Source organism: Narcine bancroftii, unplaced genomic scaffold, assembly GCF_036971445.1.
Source record: "Narcine bancroftii isolate sNarBan1 unplaced genomic scaffold, sNarBan1.hap1 Scaffold_130, whole genome shotgun sequence".
Classification (NCBI taxonomy): domain Eukaryota; kingdom Metazoa; phylum Chordata; class Chondrichthyes; order Torpediniformes; family Narcinidae; genus Narcine; species Narcine bancroftii.
This window is the reverse complement of record NW_027211865.1, coordinates 465836-481783: the sequence shown is the minus strand read 5'-3', so window position 1 is coordinate 481783 and position 15948 is coordinate 465836.

The following is a 15948-nucleotide window of genomic DNA, read 5'->3' as shown; positions in this document are numbered from 1 at the left end:
AACCCAGCCCTTGCCCACAAACACCCAGCCCCCTGCCCCCAAAATCCAGCGCAAACCATCAAATGCAGTCGCCTTGTTTAGAAAAGGTAATGGGGAGAATCTTGGGAATTATAGACCAGTTAGGATCTATGAGCATTTGCAGAAGTACAGACTTCTCAAGGTCAGACAGCATGGCTTTGTGATGGGAAGGTCATGCCTCATGAGTCTAAATGAGTTTTATTTGAGTGGGGTAACAAAGGAAATGAATGAGGGTCGTGTGGTAGATGTGGTCTACATGGATTTTAGCAAGAATTTGACGAGACTCATCAGAAAGCAATTTGGCAAAGGATCGGGGTAACTTTGGCTGTGGATAAAAAATTGTCTTGTTGGAAGAAAGCAGAGAGGAGTGGAGTGCCACAAGGATCTGTTCTGGGACCCCTGCTCTTGATGATTTTTATAAATGACCTGGATGAAGAGGCAGAAGATGGGTCAGTATGTCTGCAGATGATGTGAAGGTTGGAGGAGTTGTGGATGAAGCTGAAGGTTGTCGAAGGATAAGGAGTTCAATCCAGGTAAGTGTGAGGTGATGCATTTTGAGAGGACAAACCAGAAGGCTGGGTACAAGGTTACCAGTCGGTTACATGAGTGAGGCTAAACAGAGGGACTTTGGGGTTCAAATCCAAACATCCCTCAAGGTTGCCACTCAGGTTGATAGGATAGTTATGAAGGCCAATGGGATGATGAGCTTCATTAAACTTTTCTACGTTGTCGTGCGTGAAAGTGAGGCCATTTTGGCAAGAAAGCGCAGAAAAATTCACCACGATCACAGCAGTGACCTCCACGTGAGACCTGGAGCAATCTCTTCATTGAAACAAGCGACAACTTGACCAAATATCTAATCTCATTGATAAAAATAGCACTGGCCTTCGCGAATAGATGTATCATGGTCAACTGGATGTCCGATAGCACGCTGGGCTGTGGAAATGAACTGCAGTTACCTACGGAAAAAAAAAAATCACATAAACGTGACCCTTTGGTAAAGGTCTGTCAGCTGTACCTGGACCACATAGGGGCCCAGACACTAATATAAATGAACAATAAAAGGAGTTAAAAGTAACCATGATATAGACCAAAACCAAGTTTCCCCAACTGGACTCATCTACTTGAAGTCTCTGAAAATGTGGAAATGAAAACAAACTGCAATAGAGAGAGAAAAAATTCAAAGTGCAAAAGGGAGAGTCTTTAAATGAGTCCCTGAATGTGTGTTGAGTCTCGTGGTGAAGGAGTAGCAGCTGTTCCTGAACCTGGCTATACCTCTTTCCTGATGGGAGCAGTGAGAACCGAGCGGGTGATGTGGATCCTTGATTGCTGCTGCTCTCTGACAGCAGCGTTCCCTGCAAATGTTCTCAATGGTGGAGGGTTTTTACCTGAGATGTCCAGGGCGGTGTCCAAGACAATATCTCAAGCCTTCTACAAACTGAACCTTTCCCCCCTCACACCCGTAAAACACTATTTTTCTCGCATCAATGTGCCTGTCTAATTGTTAAAGGTCCCTATTATTCCAGACTCCACTATCCTGCCCGGCCATGCGCTCCAGGCATCCGCAGCCTTGTGGGTCCCTGTTCCCGTCCCCACTCAGCCTTCTGGGACCCAGACCCGTCCCACCTCAGCATTCTGGGTCCCCTTCCCCCCTTAGCCTTCAGGGTCCCAGACCCGTCCCCCCTCAGCCTTTTGGGTCCCCGACCCCCCTGAGCCTTCTGGGTCCCCGTCCCCCCTGAGCCTTCTGGGTCCCCGTCCCCCCTGAGCCTTCTGGGTCCCCGTCCCCCCTGAGCCTTCTGGGTCCCCGTCCCCCCTGAGCCTTCTGGGTCCCCGTCCCCCCGAGCCTTCTGGGTCCCCATCCCCCCTCAGCCTTCTGTGTCTCCGTCCCCCCTCAGCCTTCTGGGTCCCCGTCCCCCCTCAGCCTTCTGGGTCCCCGTCCCTCCTCAGCCTTCAGGGTCCCCGTCCCCCCTCAGCCTTCAGGGTCCCCGTCCCCGTCCCTCCTCAGTCTTCTGGGTCCCCGTCCCCGTCCCCCCTCAGCCTTCTGGCTCCCCGTCCCTCCTCAGCCTTCTGGGTCCCCGTCCCCCCACAGCCTTCTGGGTCCACGTCCCCCCTCAGCCTTCTGGGTCCCGGTCCCCCCTCACCCTTCTGGGTCCCCGTCCCCCCCTCAGCCTTCTGGGTCCCCGTCCCCCCTCAGCCTTCTGGGTCCCCGTCCCCCCTCAGCCTTCTGGGTCCCCGTCCCCCCTCAGCCTTCTGGGTCCCTGACCCCCCTCAGCCTTCTGGGTCCCCGTCCCCCCTCAGCCTTCTGGGTCCCCGTCCCCCCTCAGCCTTCTGGGTCCCCGTCCCCCCTCAGCTTTCTGGGTCCCCGTGCCCCCTCAGCCTTCTGGGTCCCGGTCCCCGTCCGCCCTCAGCCTTCTGGGTCCCGGTCCCCGTCCGCCCTCAGCCTTCTGGGTCCCCGTCCCCCCTCAGCCTTCTGGGTGCCCGTCCCCGTCCCTCCTCAGCCTTCTGGGTCCCAGTCCCCCCTCAGCCTTCTGGGTCCCCGTCCCCCCTCAGCCTTCTAGGTCCCCGTCCCCCCTCAGCCTTCTGGGTCCCGGTCCCCCCTCAGCCTTCTGGGTCCCGGTCCCCGTCCGCCCTCAGCCTTCTGGGTCCCGGTCCCCGTCCGCCCTCAGCCTTCTGGGTCCCGGTCCCCGTTCCCCCTCAGCCTTCTGGGTCCCGGTCCCCGTCCCCCCTCAGCCTTCTGGGTCCCCGTCCCACCTCAGCCTTCTGGGTGCCCGTCCCCGTCCCTCCTCAGCCTTCTGGGTCCCAGTCCCCCCTCAGCCTTCTGGGTCCCCGTCCCCCCTCAGCCTTCTGGATCCCCGTCCCCTTCCCTCCTCAGCCTTCTGGGACCCGGTTCCCGTCCCCGCTCAGCCTTTTGGGTCTCCGACCCCGTACCCCCTCAGCCTTCTGGGTCTCCGACCCCGTATACCCTCAGCCTTCTGGGTCCCCGTCCCCCCTCAGCCTTCTGGGTCCCCGTCCCCCCTCAGCCTTCTGGGTCCCGGTCCCCGTCCGCCCTCAGCCTTCTGGGTCCCGGTCCCCGTCCGCCCTCAGCCTTCTGGGTCCCGGTCCCCGTTCCCCCTCAGCCTTCTGGGTCCCGGTCCCTGTCCCCCCTCAGCCATCTGGGTCCCGGTCCCCGTCCCCCCTCAGCCTTCTGGGTCCCGGTCCCCATCCCCCCTCAGCCTCGCGGCCCCCGCCCCCCCCACCTCAGGCTCGCGGGCCCCGACCCCCACCTCAGGCTCGCGGGCCCCGACCCCCCCCTCAGGCTCGCGGGCCCCGATCCCCCCTTCAGCCTTCTGGGACCCGTCCCCCCTCAGCCTCGCGGCCCCCGCACCCCCCGCCTCAGGCTCGCGGGCCCAGACCCCCCCCTCAGGCTCGCGGGCCCCGACCCCCCCCTCAGCCTCCCGGCCCCCGACCCCCCTTCAGCCTCGCGGCCCCCTACCCAGCCTCGCGGGACTCGACCCCCCTCAGCCTCGCCGCCCCCGCCCCCCCCACCTCAGCCTCGCGGCCCCCGACCACCCTTCAGCCTCGCCGCCCCCAACCCCCCCCCTCATCCTCGTGGGACCCGACCCCACTTCAGCCTCGCGGGACCCGACCCCCCCCCCCACCTTCAGCCTCGCGGGACCCGACCGACCCACCCCCCTCAGCCTCGCGGGCCCCGCCCCCCCACCTCAGCCTCGCGGCCCCCGACCCCCCTTCAGCCTCGCGGCCCCCGACCCCCCTCAACCTCGCCGCCCCCGACCCCCCCCTCAGCCTCGTGGGCCCCGACCCCCCACCTCAGCCTCGCGGCCCCCGACCCCCCTTCAGCCTCGCGGCCCCCGACCCCCCTCAACCTCGCCGCCCCCGACCCCCCCCTCAGCCTCGCGGACCCCGACCCCCCTCAGCCTCGCGCGCCCCGACTACCACACACCCTAATGTCACCCCGACACAAACTCCCTCACGGTTCCCCGGCCCCACCTCACAACCATCTCCCCGCCCGTTCCCCTCCGAGCTCCGTCCGCCCAAGACCCAAAGGGCGACCCATTGAAACTCCCTCCTCCCTGGTCTCGCTCCCAAAATGCCCCGATTCCCGCCCGTGAAGCACCGACACGAACCTCTCCCGCTCGCGACCAACTGCTCCGAAGGCGGGAAAGATCAACAACATGGCGGCCCCCAGGGGTCGCTCTCGCGAGAGCTTGAGCCACCCCTCCACGGGATCTCTTCGCCAGCCCAGTCCCACTGGGGAAGGGGCCGAGAGCTGCCTCGGGCCTCCAGTCCATCTCCCCTTCAGGCTGCACATTTCCACACCAGGACCTGCCCCACATTCCCCCCCAAGAGTCCAGTCCATCCCACCTCCACCACCTTGGCCCAAAGCTCATTCCACGCTCCCACCCCCCTCTGAGGGAAGAAAATCCCCCTTCAATCTCAATCCATGTCCTCCTCTTTGAATCTCTCTCACTCTCCTTGGAAACAGCCTGTCCCCATGGACACGATCCGTCCCCCCTCACAATTTTCAAATCTTCCTCAATCTTCTACGCTCCAGGGAATAAAGTCCCAGCCTGTCCAACCTTCCCCTGGAACTCAAACCCCGAAAGCCAACCCCTTCTTGTCCCTCTCCTCGACGCGCTGTCTCATTCCTATCCTTCCTCTCCTCCGGCCACCCAAACGGCACACAATGTTCCCAAGTTGGCCTCACCCATGCCTCGTCCAACTTCCTCATGGCCTCCCACCTCCTGCACTCAATCCTCTCATTTCAGAAGGCCAAAATACCAGAAGCTTTCTTCACTCCCCCCACCCCCACCCCCCCATCTCCACATGGGATTCCACTTTCGGGCAGTTCTGTACCACAGTTCCTCAATCCCTTTGTTTGACAACACTCCTCAATGGTGTACCATTTAACATTCAAACTCTTACGTTTTAAGAATCAATTGCAGAGATCCATGGATGTGGGAAGTCAGGAGGGTTAGGGACTGGGTGCAGGTCGATGAGACTGGCAGAATGATATTTCACCATGAACGAGAAGGGCCGAAGGGTCACACCATTCTCAGGAAGGAGGATGAGCAGACAGATGTCATGGTCCACGGGTAGGAAAGGTGATGAGATCCTGCCAGGAGAGATGAGGGAGTTAAGTGCGAAGGTGAAGGGCACAACCAAGGGGTCTCTGTCTGTCTGTGTGCGTGTGTCACTACGTCTGTGTGTTTCTCTCTATGTCTCTGTGTGTCTCTCTGTGTCTGTGTGTGATTCTCTGTGTCTGTGTGTGATTCTCTGTGTCTGTGTGTGATTCTCTCTGTCTGTGTGTCTCTCTCTCTGTCTGTCTATCGGTCTGTGTGTGTATCTGTGACTGTGTGATTCTCTGTGTCTGTGTGTCTCTCTGTGTCTGTGTGTGTCTCTCTGTGTCTGTGTGTGTCTCTCTGTGTCTGTGTGTCTCTGTGTCTGAGTGTCTCTCTGTCTGTGTTTCTCTCTGTGTCTGTGTCTCTCTCTGTGTCTGTGTCTCTCTCTGTGTCTATCTCTCTCTCTGCGTCTCTCTGTGTGTATCTCACTCTGTGTGTGTGTCTCTGTGTCTGTTTGTGTGTCTCTGTCTGTGTGTGTCTCTCTCTCCCTGTGTCACAATGTGTGTCTCTCTGTGTCTGTATGTGTGTGTCTCTCTCTCTCTGTCTGTGTCTCTTTCTGTGTCTCTGTATCTGTGTGTGTCTCTGTCTGTCTCTTTCTCTGTCAGTGTTTCTCTCTCTGTCTCTGTGTGTTTCTCTGTGTGTCTGTATCTGTCTCTCTGTGTCTGTGTGTGTGTGTGTCTGTCTGTCTGGGTATGTGTGTGTCGCTCTCTCTCGGTGTCTCTAATATATGCTTATTCATTACCCACCATTATCCATCCCTACTGGTGGTGCGGGCTTTGTTACCCAAGGCGTCTGTATTGGCTGCCCATAGACCATCTCTGCCCCAACGCATTCCTCGGTGTCACCTGCATTAAAATCAAGATGGCATCAGCACCTTTTTGGACACTTTTAGCTGTGTTTCCTCATTTCTTCTGGCCAGTTTTGTGTTTCGTTCACACATTCCTGCTTCCTGGGGTTCACGGCACTCGTGGAAGATCGCCAGTTCCTGAAACAATTCTTCATTCATCTTATTTGTAACGTTTTTACATTTAATTTAACATATGCATTAAAAAACTTAAATTTCTTACTTGAAAATAAGATAAAATTAATGCATAGTGATTTCAAAAGTAACCCCTCCCACAGCTGCCCAATAGAAAACAATAAAGAGAGAAAACATCTAGATAGTATTTATAAAAATTGACCAAAACTCTCAAATAAAATCTTGGTTTTCTTGGTTTTAGGAGTCAGAAAGTTCGTGTTGGGTGGTTAAAACTTAATTCCGACAATTGGTAAATACACATCCCAAATCTTCAAAAGAGAAATTCAAATTTGTTCCGTGAATTCGATGTAATTATTTCAAGTGGGAATCAACGGCCTATTTCAGTGTGGCCATCGACCCATTCGCAAATACGCATCGGACTTCCAAGTTACTGCCACACATTTTTACCCTATAACAATTACAGCACAGAAACAGGTCACTTGGCCCTTCTTGTCTGCACTGAACTAAATACTCTCCTCTCGTACCACCTCTCTGCATTCCCCTCCCCTCCAATTTTCCCTGAAATGACAAAATGGACCCTGCCGCCACTATTTCTCCCGGAAGCTCACTCCACTCAGCCACCACTCTGAGTAAAGAAGTTCCCCCTCATGTTACTTCCAAACTTTTACCTCCTGTTTCAATCTCTGCTCCAGCAATGAAAAAAGTCTATCCACATCAACTCGTTCTATCCTCCTAGTAATTTTAAAGACCTCGATCAAATCCCCTCTCAACCATCTACAATCCAAAGAATAAAGACTTCATTTGCTCAATCTTTCTTTGTAATCCAGTTGCTGATATCCAGGTAACATTGACTTAAATCTTCTCTGCACCCTCTCTACTTTGTTGATAGCTTTCCTCTCATTTGGTGACCAGAACTGCACACAGTACTCTCAACAGGGCCTCACCAATATCTTGTCTAGTCTCAACCTCACTGCCCGACTCCCGTATTCTATGCTATGGTTGATCAAGGCCAGCTATTTGAACAGATTCTTTTCGAGGTACTCTCTGATTACCCTCCAATAATTAACCTATCACTGTCAGGCTCACCTGGTTGGCTTTTGAAGCCGTTTTTCAACAAAGGAACATTAGATTACATCCATTCCTCTGGCACCTCAACCGTGGATAAACAGGTTTTAAACATTTCTGTCAGAGCCCTTGCAATTTCTACTCTTCTTTCCCTCAAGGCCAAGGGAATATCATGTCAGACCTCCATCCACCATCAGACAAAAATCAGCCATCACAAGGTGAAGGCAGGACAGTAGTCCCACCTCTCCAGCACGAGTCACCCCAGGATCAAGTCAGCACTGACTGCAAGAAGTTTCTACATCCTCTCGGTGTCTGTGTGGATTTCCTCCCACACTCCACAGCTCAAGGGGGCCGTAAGTTCATTGGCGATTTGGGAAGCTCAAGACCATGGGGTGGAAGTGAACATTCTGGACCTGGGGGCATCAATTCAATTCAACAGCACAGATGAACCTTTGGGCACGACCTGATCTTTTTCTGGTTTCAAACTCATTATTTTTGAAAATTGTATGTGCACCTCTAATGCAACACGACTGCTGCTAAACAGGCTTCTTGATACATATCCATGACAAGAACTCGGGAGAATCTGATTTGGTTACTAGACTTTTGAACAGAACAGTGTCTGGACATTTTATCCCTAAACTGAAACTTTATAGACATACAGAACAAAAAGAGGGCAAAACAAGCTTGTGTCTCACCAATACCACAATTCACGGACACTTTTTAAGTTCTCAAGGGTGGCAGAAAACACAAAGAACAGACAAACTCCTTCCACACTGTCACTTTGAGAGCTTTGGACTCACCATGCTATAAATATTGCCAAGCCATCACTCTCTCTCCAAATCAATGACCAAAACTACTGGCTGAGTGATAGATTTGAGACATTTTACCCGCTATGTAGCAATCAGGCACAAGGAAAAGTGCTGCTTCCATTGTAAAATATTTAGGAATCTCAGACCACAAACAACCTTCACCCCAAAAAACAAGCAATTCTCCCCAATAAAACTAGGTTTCCTTCCTGTCTGCAAGCATCTGCTCTCTTGAGTCTGAATGGCACAACTGGGGAAACCGTTTCAAACCCATGACCTGAAACAGCATATTCTCTTCCCCTAATTGGAGCTGTCTTGAATTGGCCACCACTGCCCGAGCAAGAATGAACTGGGAGATCTCACACTTGCTCCTTCACAGGTGAGACCTCCCTGTTCATTGGAGCTCCATATAATCCATCTTGCTCTATTTTGTTAACCTTAATCAAGTCTCCTCTCATTCTCCAACATTCCCATGAAAAATAAAAATCATGTATCCTGTAGTTCGCGAGTCCGGACACCAGGTGGTGGTATTATACCTCTCTCTCTCTCTCTCTCTCTCTCTCTCCCAAGCTTCATGCATGCAGTACTCGGTGTGAACAGGCGGTGGCAGCACTTTACAGCCCTTGCAATCTGCAGCTTGGACTGGAGATGGTTGGTTTGTACCTCGTGGGCTCTTGCACCAAGATTGAAGATTTGGAGATTTCCCATTGATTGGCAGAGAACATACACGACATCACATCCAACCCTGAGATTCCCTTTTTCCTGTGGACACGACCGAATTCCCACGAATGGATTGGGAAATCAATGTTCCCGGGTACACGTCCTATAGAAAAGACAGAAAGTTGGGAAGAGGGGGTGGGGTAGCTCTGTTGGTAAGAAATGAAATTCAGGCGTTTGAAAGGAAAGACATTGAAACACGTGGGTAGAGTCTGTTTGGATAGAATTTAGAAATTGTAAAGGCATGAGGACCATAATGGGGGTCATTTACAGGCCTCAGAAAAGTAGCTCAGATATCGGTGGCAGTATAAATCAGGAATTAAGAGTGGCATGTCAAAGTGGTAGCAATACGGTAGTTATGGGGGACTTCAACATGAAGGTGGACTGGGATAATCAGACGGGGGCAGGAACACAAGAGAGTGAGTTTATTGAATGTCTACGAGATACTTTCTTGGAGCAGCTAGTGGAGGAACATACCAGGGGGAAGTCGATTCTGGACTTGGTGCTGTGCAGCGACGCAGAGTTAATAAGTGACCTCGATGTAGGGGAGCCATAGGGAATAGTGACCATGGTATGGTTACTTTTGAGCTGCAATTGGAAAGGAAGTCGGAAGCATCTGTACTGCAGTTAAATAAAGGGGATTATGCAGCTATGAGGGAGGAGCTAGCCAAAATAAAATGGAAAGATACACTAGCTGGGAGGACAACTGGGGAAAATGGCAGGTATTTTTGGACATTTTTTACAGGATTCAAGACAAATTTATTCCAAAGTGGAGGAAAGGCTCTAGGAGATGCAAATGGCAGCCGTGGCTAACTAATGAAATCAAGTGCACTATCAAATCCAAAGGGAGTAAGTATAAGATAGCGAAGCGGAGTGGGAAGTTAGAGGATTGGGAGACCTTCAAAGAGCAGTCATAAGAGAGGGGAAAATGAAGTACGAGAGGAAATTATCAAATAATATAATGGAGGATAGCAAAAGCTTTTTTAAATATGTGAAGAGGAAGAAATTGGTTCTGTCTACAATTGGTCCATTAAGAATGGAAAAGGGTGGAATTATTACCGGAAACAAGGAGTTGGCTGAGGAATTTAACAAATACTTTGCATCTGTCTTCACCAAGGAGGATATAAGTCAAGAGACTTGGGGATCTTTCCTGGGGAAGTAGGGGATCTAATGGATATCCGGATCTAGAAGGAGGAGGTTGTGAGTAAATTGTTGGGACTGAGGGCTGATAAATCCCCAGGGCCTGATGGGCTGCATCCCAGAAGTTGCTATGGAAATTGTGGAGGCACTGGTCGACATTTTCCAAAGTTCCATAGATTCGGGGGAGGTCCCTGAGGATTGGAGAGTGGCTGATGTGGTGCCGATTTTTAAGAAGGGAGGGAGGGAGAAAACGGGAAATTATAGACCGGTCAGCCTGACGTCAGTGGTGGGGAAGATATTGGAATCTATCATAAAAGGAGTAATAGCAGAACACTTAGGCAGAAATAATAGTATAAGGGCTAGTCAGCATGGATTCCTTACGGGTAAGTGATGCTTGACTAACCTTCTAGAATTTTTCGAGGATGTGACAAAGAGGGTGGACTTGGGAGAGCCAGTGGATGTGGTGTATTTGGACTTCCAGAAGGCCTTTGATAAGGTACCGCACGGGAGACTAGTGGGCAAGATCAGGGAGCATGGTATTGGAGGTAAGGTGCTGACATGGATAGGAAATTGGTTAAGAAATAGGAAACAAAGGGTTGGAGTAAGCGGGTATTTTTCAGGATGGCAGCATGTGACGAGTGGAGTGCCGCAGGGATCGGTATTGGGTCCTCAGTTGTTTGTAATTTATGTAAATGATTTGGATGAGGGGATTATTAATAACATGAGCAGATTTGCAGATGACACTAAACTGGGTGGCGGTGTGGGGTGTGAGGAGGATGTCAGGAAAATGCAGAGGGACTTGGACAGGTTGGGGGTGTGGGCTGCTGAATGGAAGATGACGTTCGATGTGAGCAAATGTGAGGTTATCCATTTTGGGGGCAATAATAGCAAAGCTGAGTATTATTTAAATGGAGACAGGCTAGGGTGTGGGGAGTAGCAAATGGATCTGGGTGTACTTGTTCACCGGTCACTGAAGGCTAACGTGCACGTTCAGAAAGCTGTGAAGGCGGCAAATGGCATGTTGGCTTTCATAAAGAGGGGATTGGAGTATAGGAACAGAGACGCCCTTCTGCAGTTCTGCAGGGCCCTGGTGAGACCCCACCTGGAGTATTGTGTCCAGTTCTGGTCTCCAATTTTGAGGAAGGACATACTAGCTATAGAGGATGTGCAGAGCAGATTTACAAGGTTAGTTCCAGGGATGGCGGGGTTGACATATGCTGAAAGGCTAGAAAAACTGGACTTGTATCCGATGGAGTTTAGAAGGATGAGGGGGGACATGATTGAGGTATACAAAATTATCAGGGGCACAGATAGGGTGAAGTCGGATTACTTGTTCCCAGTGATGGGGGAGACGAGGACTAGAGGGCATAGTTTAAGAATACAGGGTAGGCCCTTTAGGACGGAGATGAGAAAACATTTTTTTACCCAGAGAAGTGTGAATCTGTGGAATGCTCTGCCACAGAGGGTGGTAGAGGCAGATTCGCTGATTATGTTCAAAAGAGAGTTAGATAAGATTCTAGTGGGCAAAGGAGTTAAGGTTTATGGGGATAAGGCTGGAAAGGGGTACTGATAGTAGTGATCAGCCATGATCTGTAAAATGGTGGTGCTGGCTCGACAGGCCGAAGGGCCTACTCCAGCTCTTATTGTCTATTGAACCATTCCTCCAAGATCCCTCTGTTCCTCATTCCCCTCCCCTTCAATGCATACATCTTGGTTATTCTTCCCAACATAAAGCACCACACACTTACCTACATTAAACTCCATCTGCCATCTTTCCAAATAGTCCAAATCCTTTTGTAATCCATGAAAACCCTCCTCACTCTCCACAACTCTTGAAAATAAGCCAAATGTATTACGTTATGTTAAGCTTCTCTTTGAAAATTTTAATTTCACATGTATTAAATGCGTACGTAAATTTCTCATTCAAAGATAATGAAAAATTAATACATGGTATTTTTTTTTAATTCCCCCTGCCCAACAACCCAATAGAAAAGATAGATAACATCTGGAAAGTATTTATAAAAAAATTACTAAAAAACTATCAAATAAAATCTAACAAATTTTCTTGATTTTAGGAGTTTGAAGGTTCAGTTGGGCGATTACAACTTAATTCCTACAGTTTATAAATAGGATTCCCAAATCTTTCCAAAAATTTCAAATTTGTTACAGAAATTACATGTAATTATTTCAAGTGTCAAGGGACTTGGGGGGTTCTCGTTCAGGAAAACATAGTGAGTGGGTAACCACCAGGTTGGATCGGCAGGAAAAGAAAGCAAATTCTATGTTGGCCTTTGTTTCTAGGGTAGGGAGGTGTTGATGGGACATGGGAGAGACCTCATTTGGAGAACTGCGAAGTTTATCTTAAAAAGGATGTGCTGATGTTGGAGAGAGAGCAGAGATTTACCAGGATGATATATCTCCACTCTTCATTGGAGTATAGAAGAAGGAGAGGAGATTTCAGAAACCTTTCCAATGCTGAAAGGATTGGACAGTAGATGTGAATAATGTTTCCTTTGGATAAAAAGACATTGTCTTAGAATTGGAAGGTACCTATTTAAAGCAGATGAGAAATTTATTTCACCAGAAGGTCATGGAATTTGTTGCTGGATTGTTGAGAGAGTTTAAGTGGTGGGGGGGGTGCGGAATTAATAGATGTTTAATGAGTCAGGGTATCAAGGGATCAGGGGAAAAAGCCATAACTTGGAATGAGAGGCGAGAACTGTTTAGATCAGGGGATAGCAGACACAGTGGGCTGAATGGCCAACTTCTGTTCCTTGTGATTTGACACCATTTTAACTAATGTACCTTTGAGAATTTTAACATCCATCCATATGTCCTCTGTATTTTGGATGTGAAACAACGGCTGTGCAGGAGAAGCCAGTGAGTTGGTGAGACCAATTGCTCTTCAGACTGGAGGCCTGTGATGAGAGATGTGCCTCAGGGATAGGTGCTGGAACAATAATGTGGTGAATTGGATTAGCAAGTTTGCAGGTGACACCAAGAACGGTGGAGTTGTGGACAACCAGGAAATCTTGCAGAAGGATCTGGACCAGCTGGAGAAAGGGCAGATGGAATTTAATGCAGACAAGTGTGAGGTGTCACATTTTGAAGGGCAAACCAAGAAAAGATAGACACGGTGAACGGTCGGGCACTGAGGAGTGAGGTTGAACAGAGGGACATGGTAAACGGGTGTCATTCCATGCAAGTGCTGTCACAGGTGGATTTGGGCGGGAATTGAAGATACCCAAGTTAACTAAAATTGAAAATTGTAAATGGGGCAAAAAAAGGGATCTATTTCAGAAATGTTTGTGACAACAGAAAATGGCTAAACCAACTTTAGATTAAATGGGAGATTCTTCTTTAGAATTAACCCAAGAAGAACGGACTACTTACTATGTGTGAAGATGGTGGATTAAATTGATGAATGTGCGATATAATTGGGTGAATTATCATTTTTTTTTACATCAGTTGTATTTAACTCCAGGAAAAAAAGATAAGGATTTAGTCATTCAGACTAATGTTTTCATTGTGGGATTCAAATTAATACTTTTTTTTGTCTGTCTGGTTGTGTGATAAAGTTAAGCCTCTGAGGATTTATTTGAAACTACTTTAAAGAAACTCTTTTTATGTTCGATCCACTGCTTTTTCTAATGCGGTATATTACAACTTGATCAACGGGATTAAGAATGGATAAACCTCAAATTGAGTTTATTCAGTTAGTATTAGCAGTGGCCAGTAAATGCATTGCGATGACGTGGAAAATTAGGTTTGGTGTTTTCATTCTGCCGCAACGAATTGATATGATTTTTCTCTCCCTCAGTCGAGGGAGTTTGGGGGTGGGTAATTATGGGGAGGGGGGATGGAATATAGTTTTTTTTGGGAGGTTGGTTTATTTTGTTTACTATGTATTTTATATGTTCATAAATAAAGTTTAAAAAAAGATACACAACCAGTGTTTCAGGCTTGTGCCTTTTAACAGGGCTACGAGTATCTGTACTCTATAAAGGTTCACTGCTTGATCAGATGAGCTTCTCCAGCATTTATGTCCTTACAGAATTTGGTTGAGTTACTATATGTGGACATCAGGTCATTTTTTCACCCTTAAACTGTCCATCCACACAGACAGGAACTTCTTTTTCCCACAACAAGCCTCATTTGGTGAAGTGTGTGGAATATTAGCTGTAGAATATCTTCTTCTGGGAATTATGATGAAGAAACCATCACACAGACTTTGCCAGAAAGCTGGGAAAGAGAGTTAAAAAGCACATTCCAGACAGGGATCAATTCTCACCTCCTCTACTGAGCCATACATATCCAAATGCCTGCCTGATCTTCAAAACAATGGTGCAAATTGTTAGACCTGATCCAAAGGCTGCAATAAGCCCCCAGCACCACTCAGACCCTGAATGGTATTGTTTCTGCTTTGAAGTGAAGAATTTAAGACTGCTATGAAATTCAGACATTTGGGTAAATTGGAAACCAGAAATCAGGCAGGCAGAGAATGATTACTAACGAGAACTGTGAGCAACTCTTCCAGACTCCTGTTGATTTTTTTGTGTTCCCTCACCCTGACTGGTACATGAGATTAGATGACCAACAAGAAGTCCTTTCCTTGTCTTTAGGAAGAGGATATGCAAAATGTAAAATACAGTGGCAGATAGAACAGTAACAGGTCATAACAAGCCCTGACCATCTGAAACAGGTCATGGGAATATAAATTTATTCAGTAATGTAGAAATGACTGCAAAAGCTGAGAAATTAGGAATTCATAAACTGAGGCAAAGATGGGATGGAGATTTGAACATAGAAAATGGACTGATCGTTATAAATGAGATAGACTGGTTCAATACAATTTTATTCACCAGACACCTCAAAAGAAAATACATGGAATCGGATTTGTTTCAAATGTTAACAAGTCATTTGTACTTTTCTGCATTTGACTTGGCAATGTCCTAAAGTTGGGCAGCTTGGTTGAAATAAGTATTTTTTTAAAAATTCCCACAGGATCCATGAGAAAGAGATGTTAAGGAATTAAATTTAAATTAAAACTGAATATTTACCAGGTTTAAATTGCTGCAAATTGTACAGCTAGAAAGTGCGTGGCCATATCTTGCAAACTGGCTGAGGTTCGGAACTGTTCACCACAGGAAAATAATGTATCGTTCACGAGATGAACATTCTATCTTTGGAGCCCACATTTCCTAAAGGTGGGTTGAAGTGAAGTTTTGAAATATTCACAATATTATGGTTAAATAAAACATCTGTTGAAGATCTCTGGTCCCTCATATGGGATGTGGAGAGGGTGGGTCTGGGTAGATCTCAATTTGTATTAATCAGCCACATGTATCGGGATTTGAATTATATTCTTGTAAAATTAACAAGAATATAACTAACTCTTAAAAATTAATTTAAAAAAAAACCCTGACCCACACAAATGCCCCTGTTCACCTTGCCATTTTGTAAAAGGTGATGGGGGGAAAATCCTGACACAAGGGACAGATTTGAACCTGGGTCACTGTCATTTTCTGTTAAACATGCCAAGGTCAAAATTCGACTGACTGTCCTGTAACATAGTGCAATATTACACACACGTAAGGTAAGATGGTTACATCAGCAAAAATTAAATGAAATGCTTCTTACAGTCAAGAGCAAAAGAATTCCCTGCAGCCTCCAACCCAGCCCTTGCCCACAAATAACACCCCCCGCCCCCCTCCCCACCCCAATTCTGGGATCAAACCATCAGCAGCCTACACTTTGTTGGAATCTAGGGGTTAAAACATTATGAAAGAAATGATTAATTAATAAGTTGATATGTACTGCATGGTTCAGGGAAAAAGAGGAATGTGATTAAGTGGCAATCACAGCATGGAGCGAAGTTGGCTGAGCAAAATTGTCTGCTCCCAAATACAGGGAGAGGAAATTCATAAAACGATTTAGGAGGAAAGCCCCAACTGAAGGAGGTGGTGAGTAGCACAGGAGACACAGGCCAGACCAGAACAAAGAATGGCCTGCAAGAAACCAAGGGAATGGAAAACCAGTCTAGGAGGAAGATTAAGGCATGAGGAGGTGTTAAAGAGAACAGCAGAAATTGGCCAGACAGGAA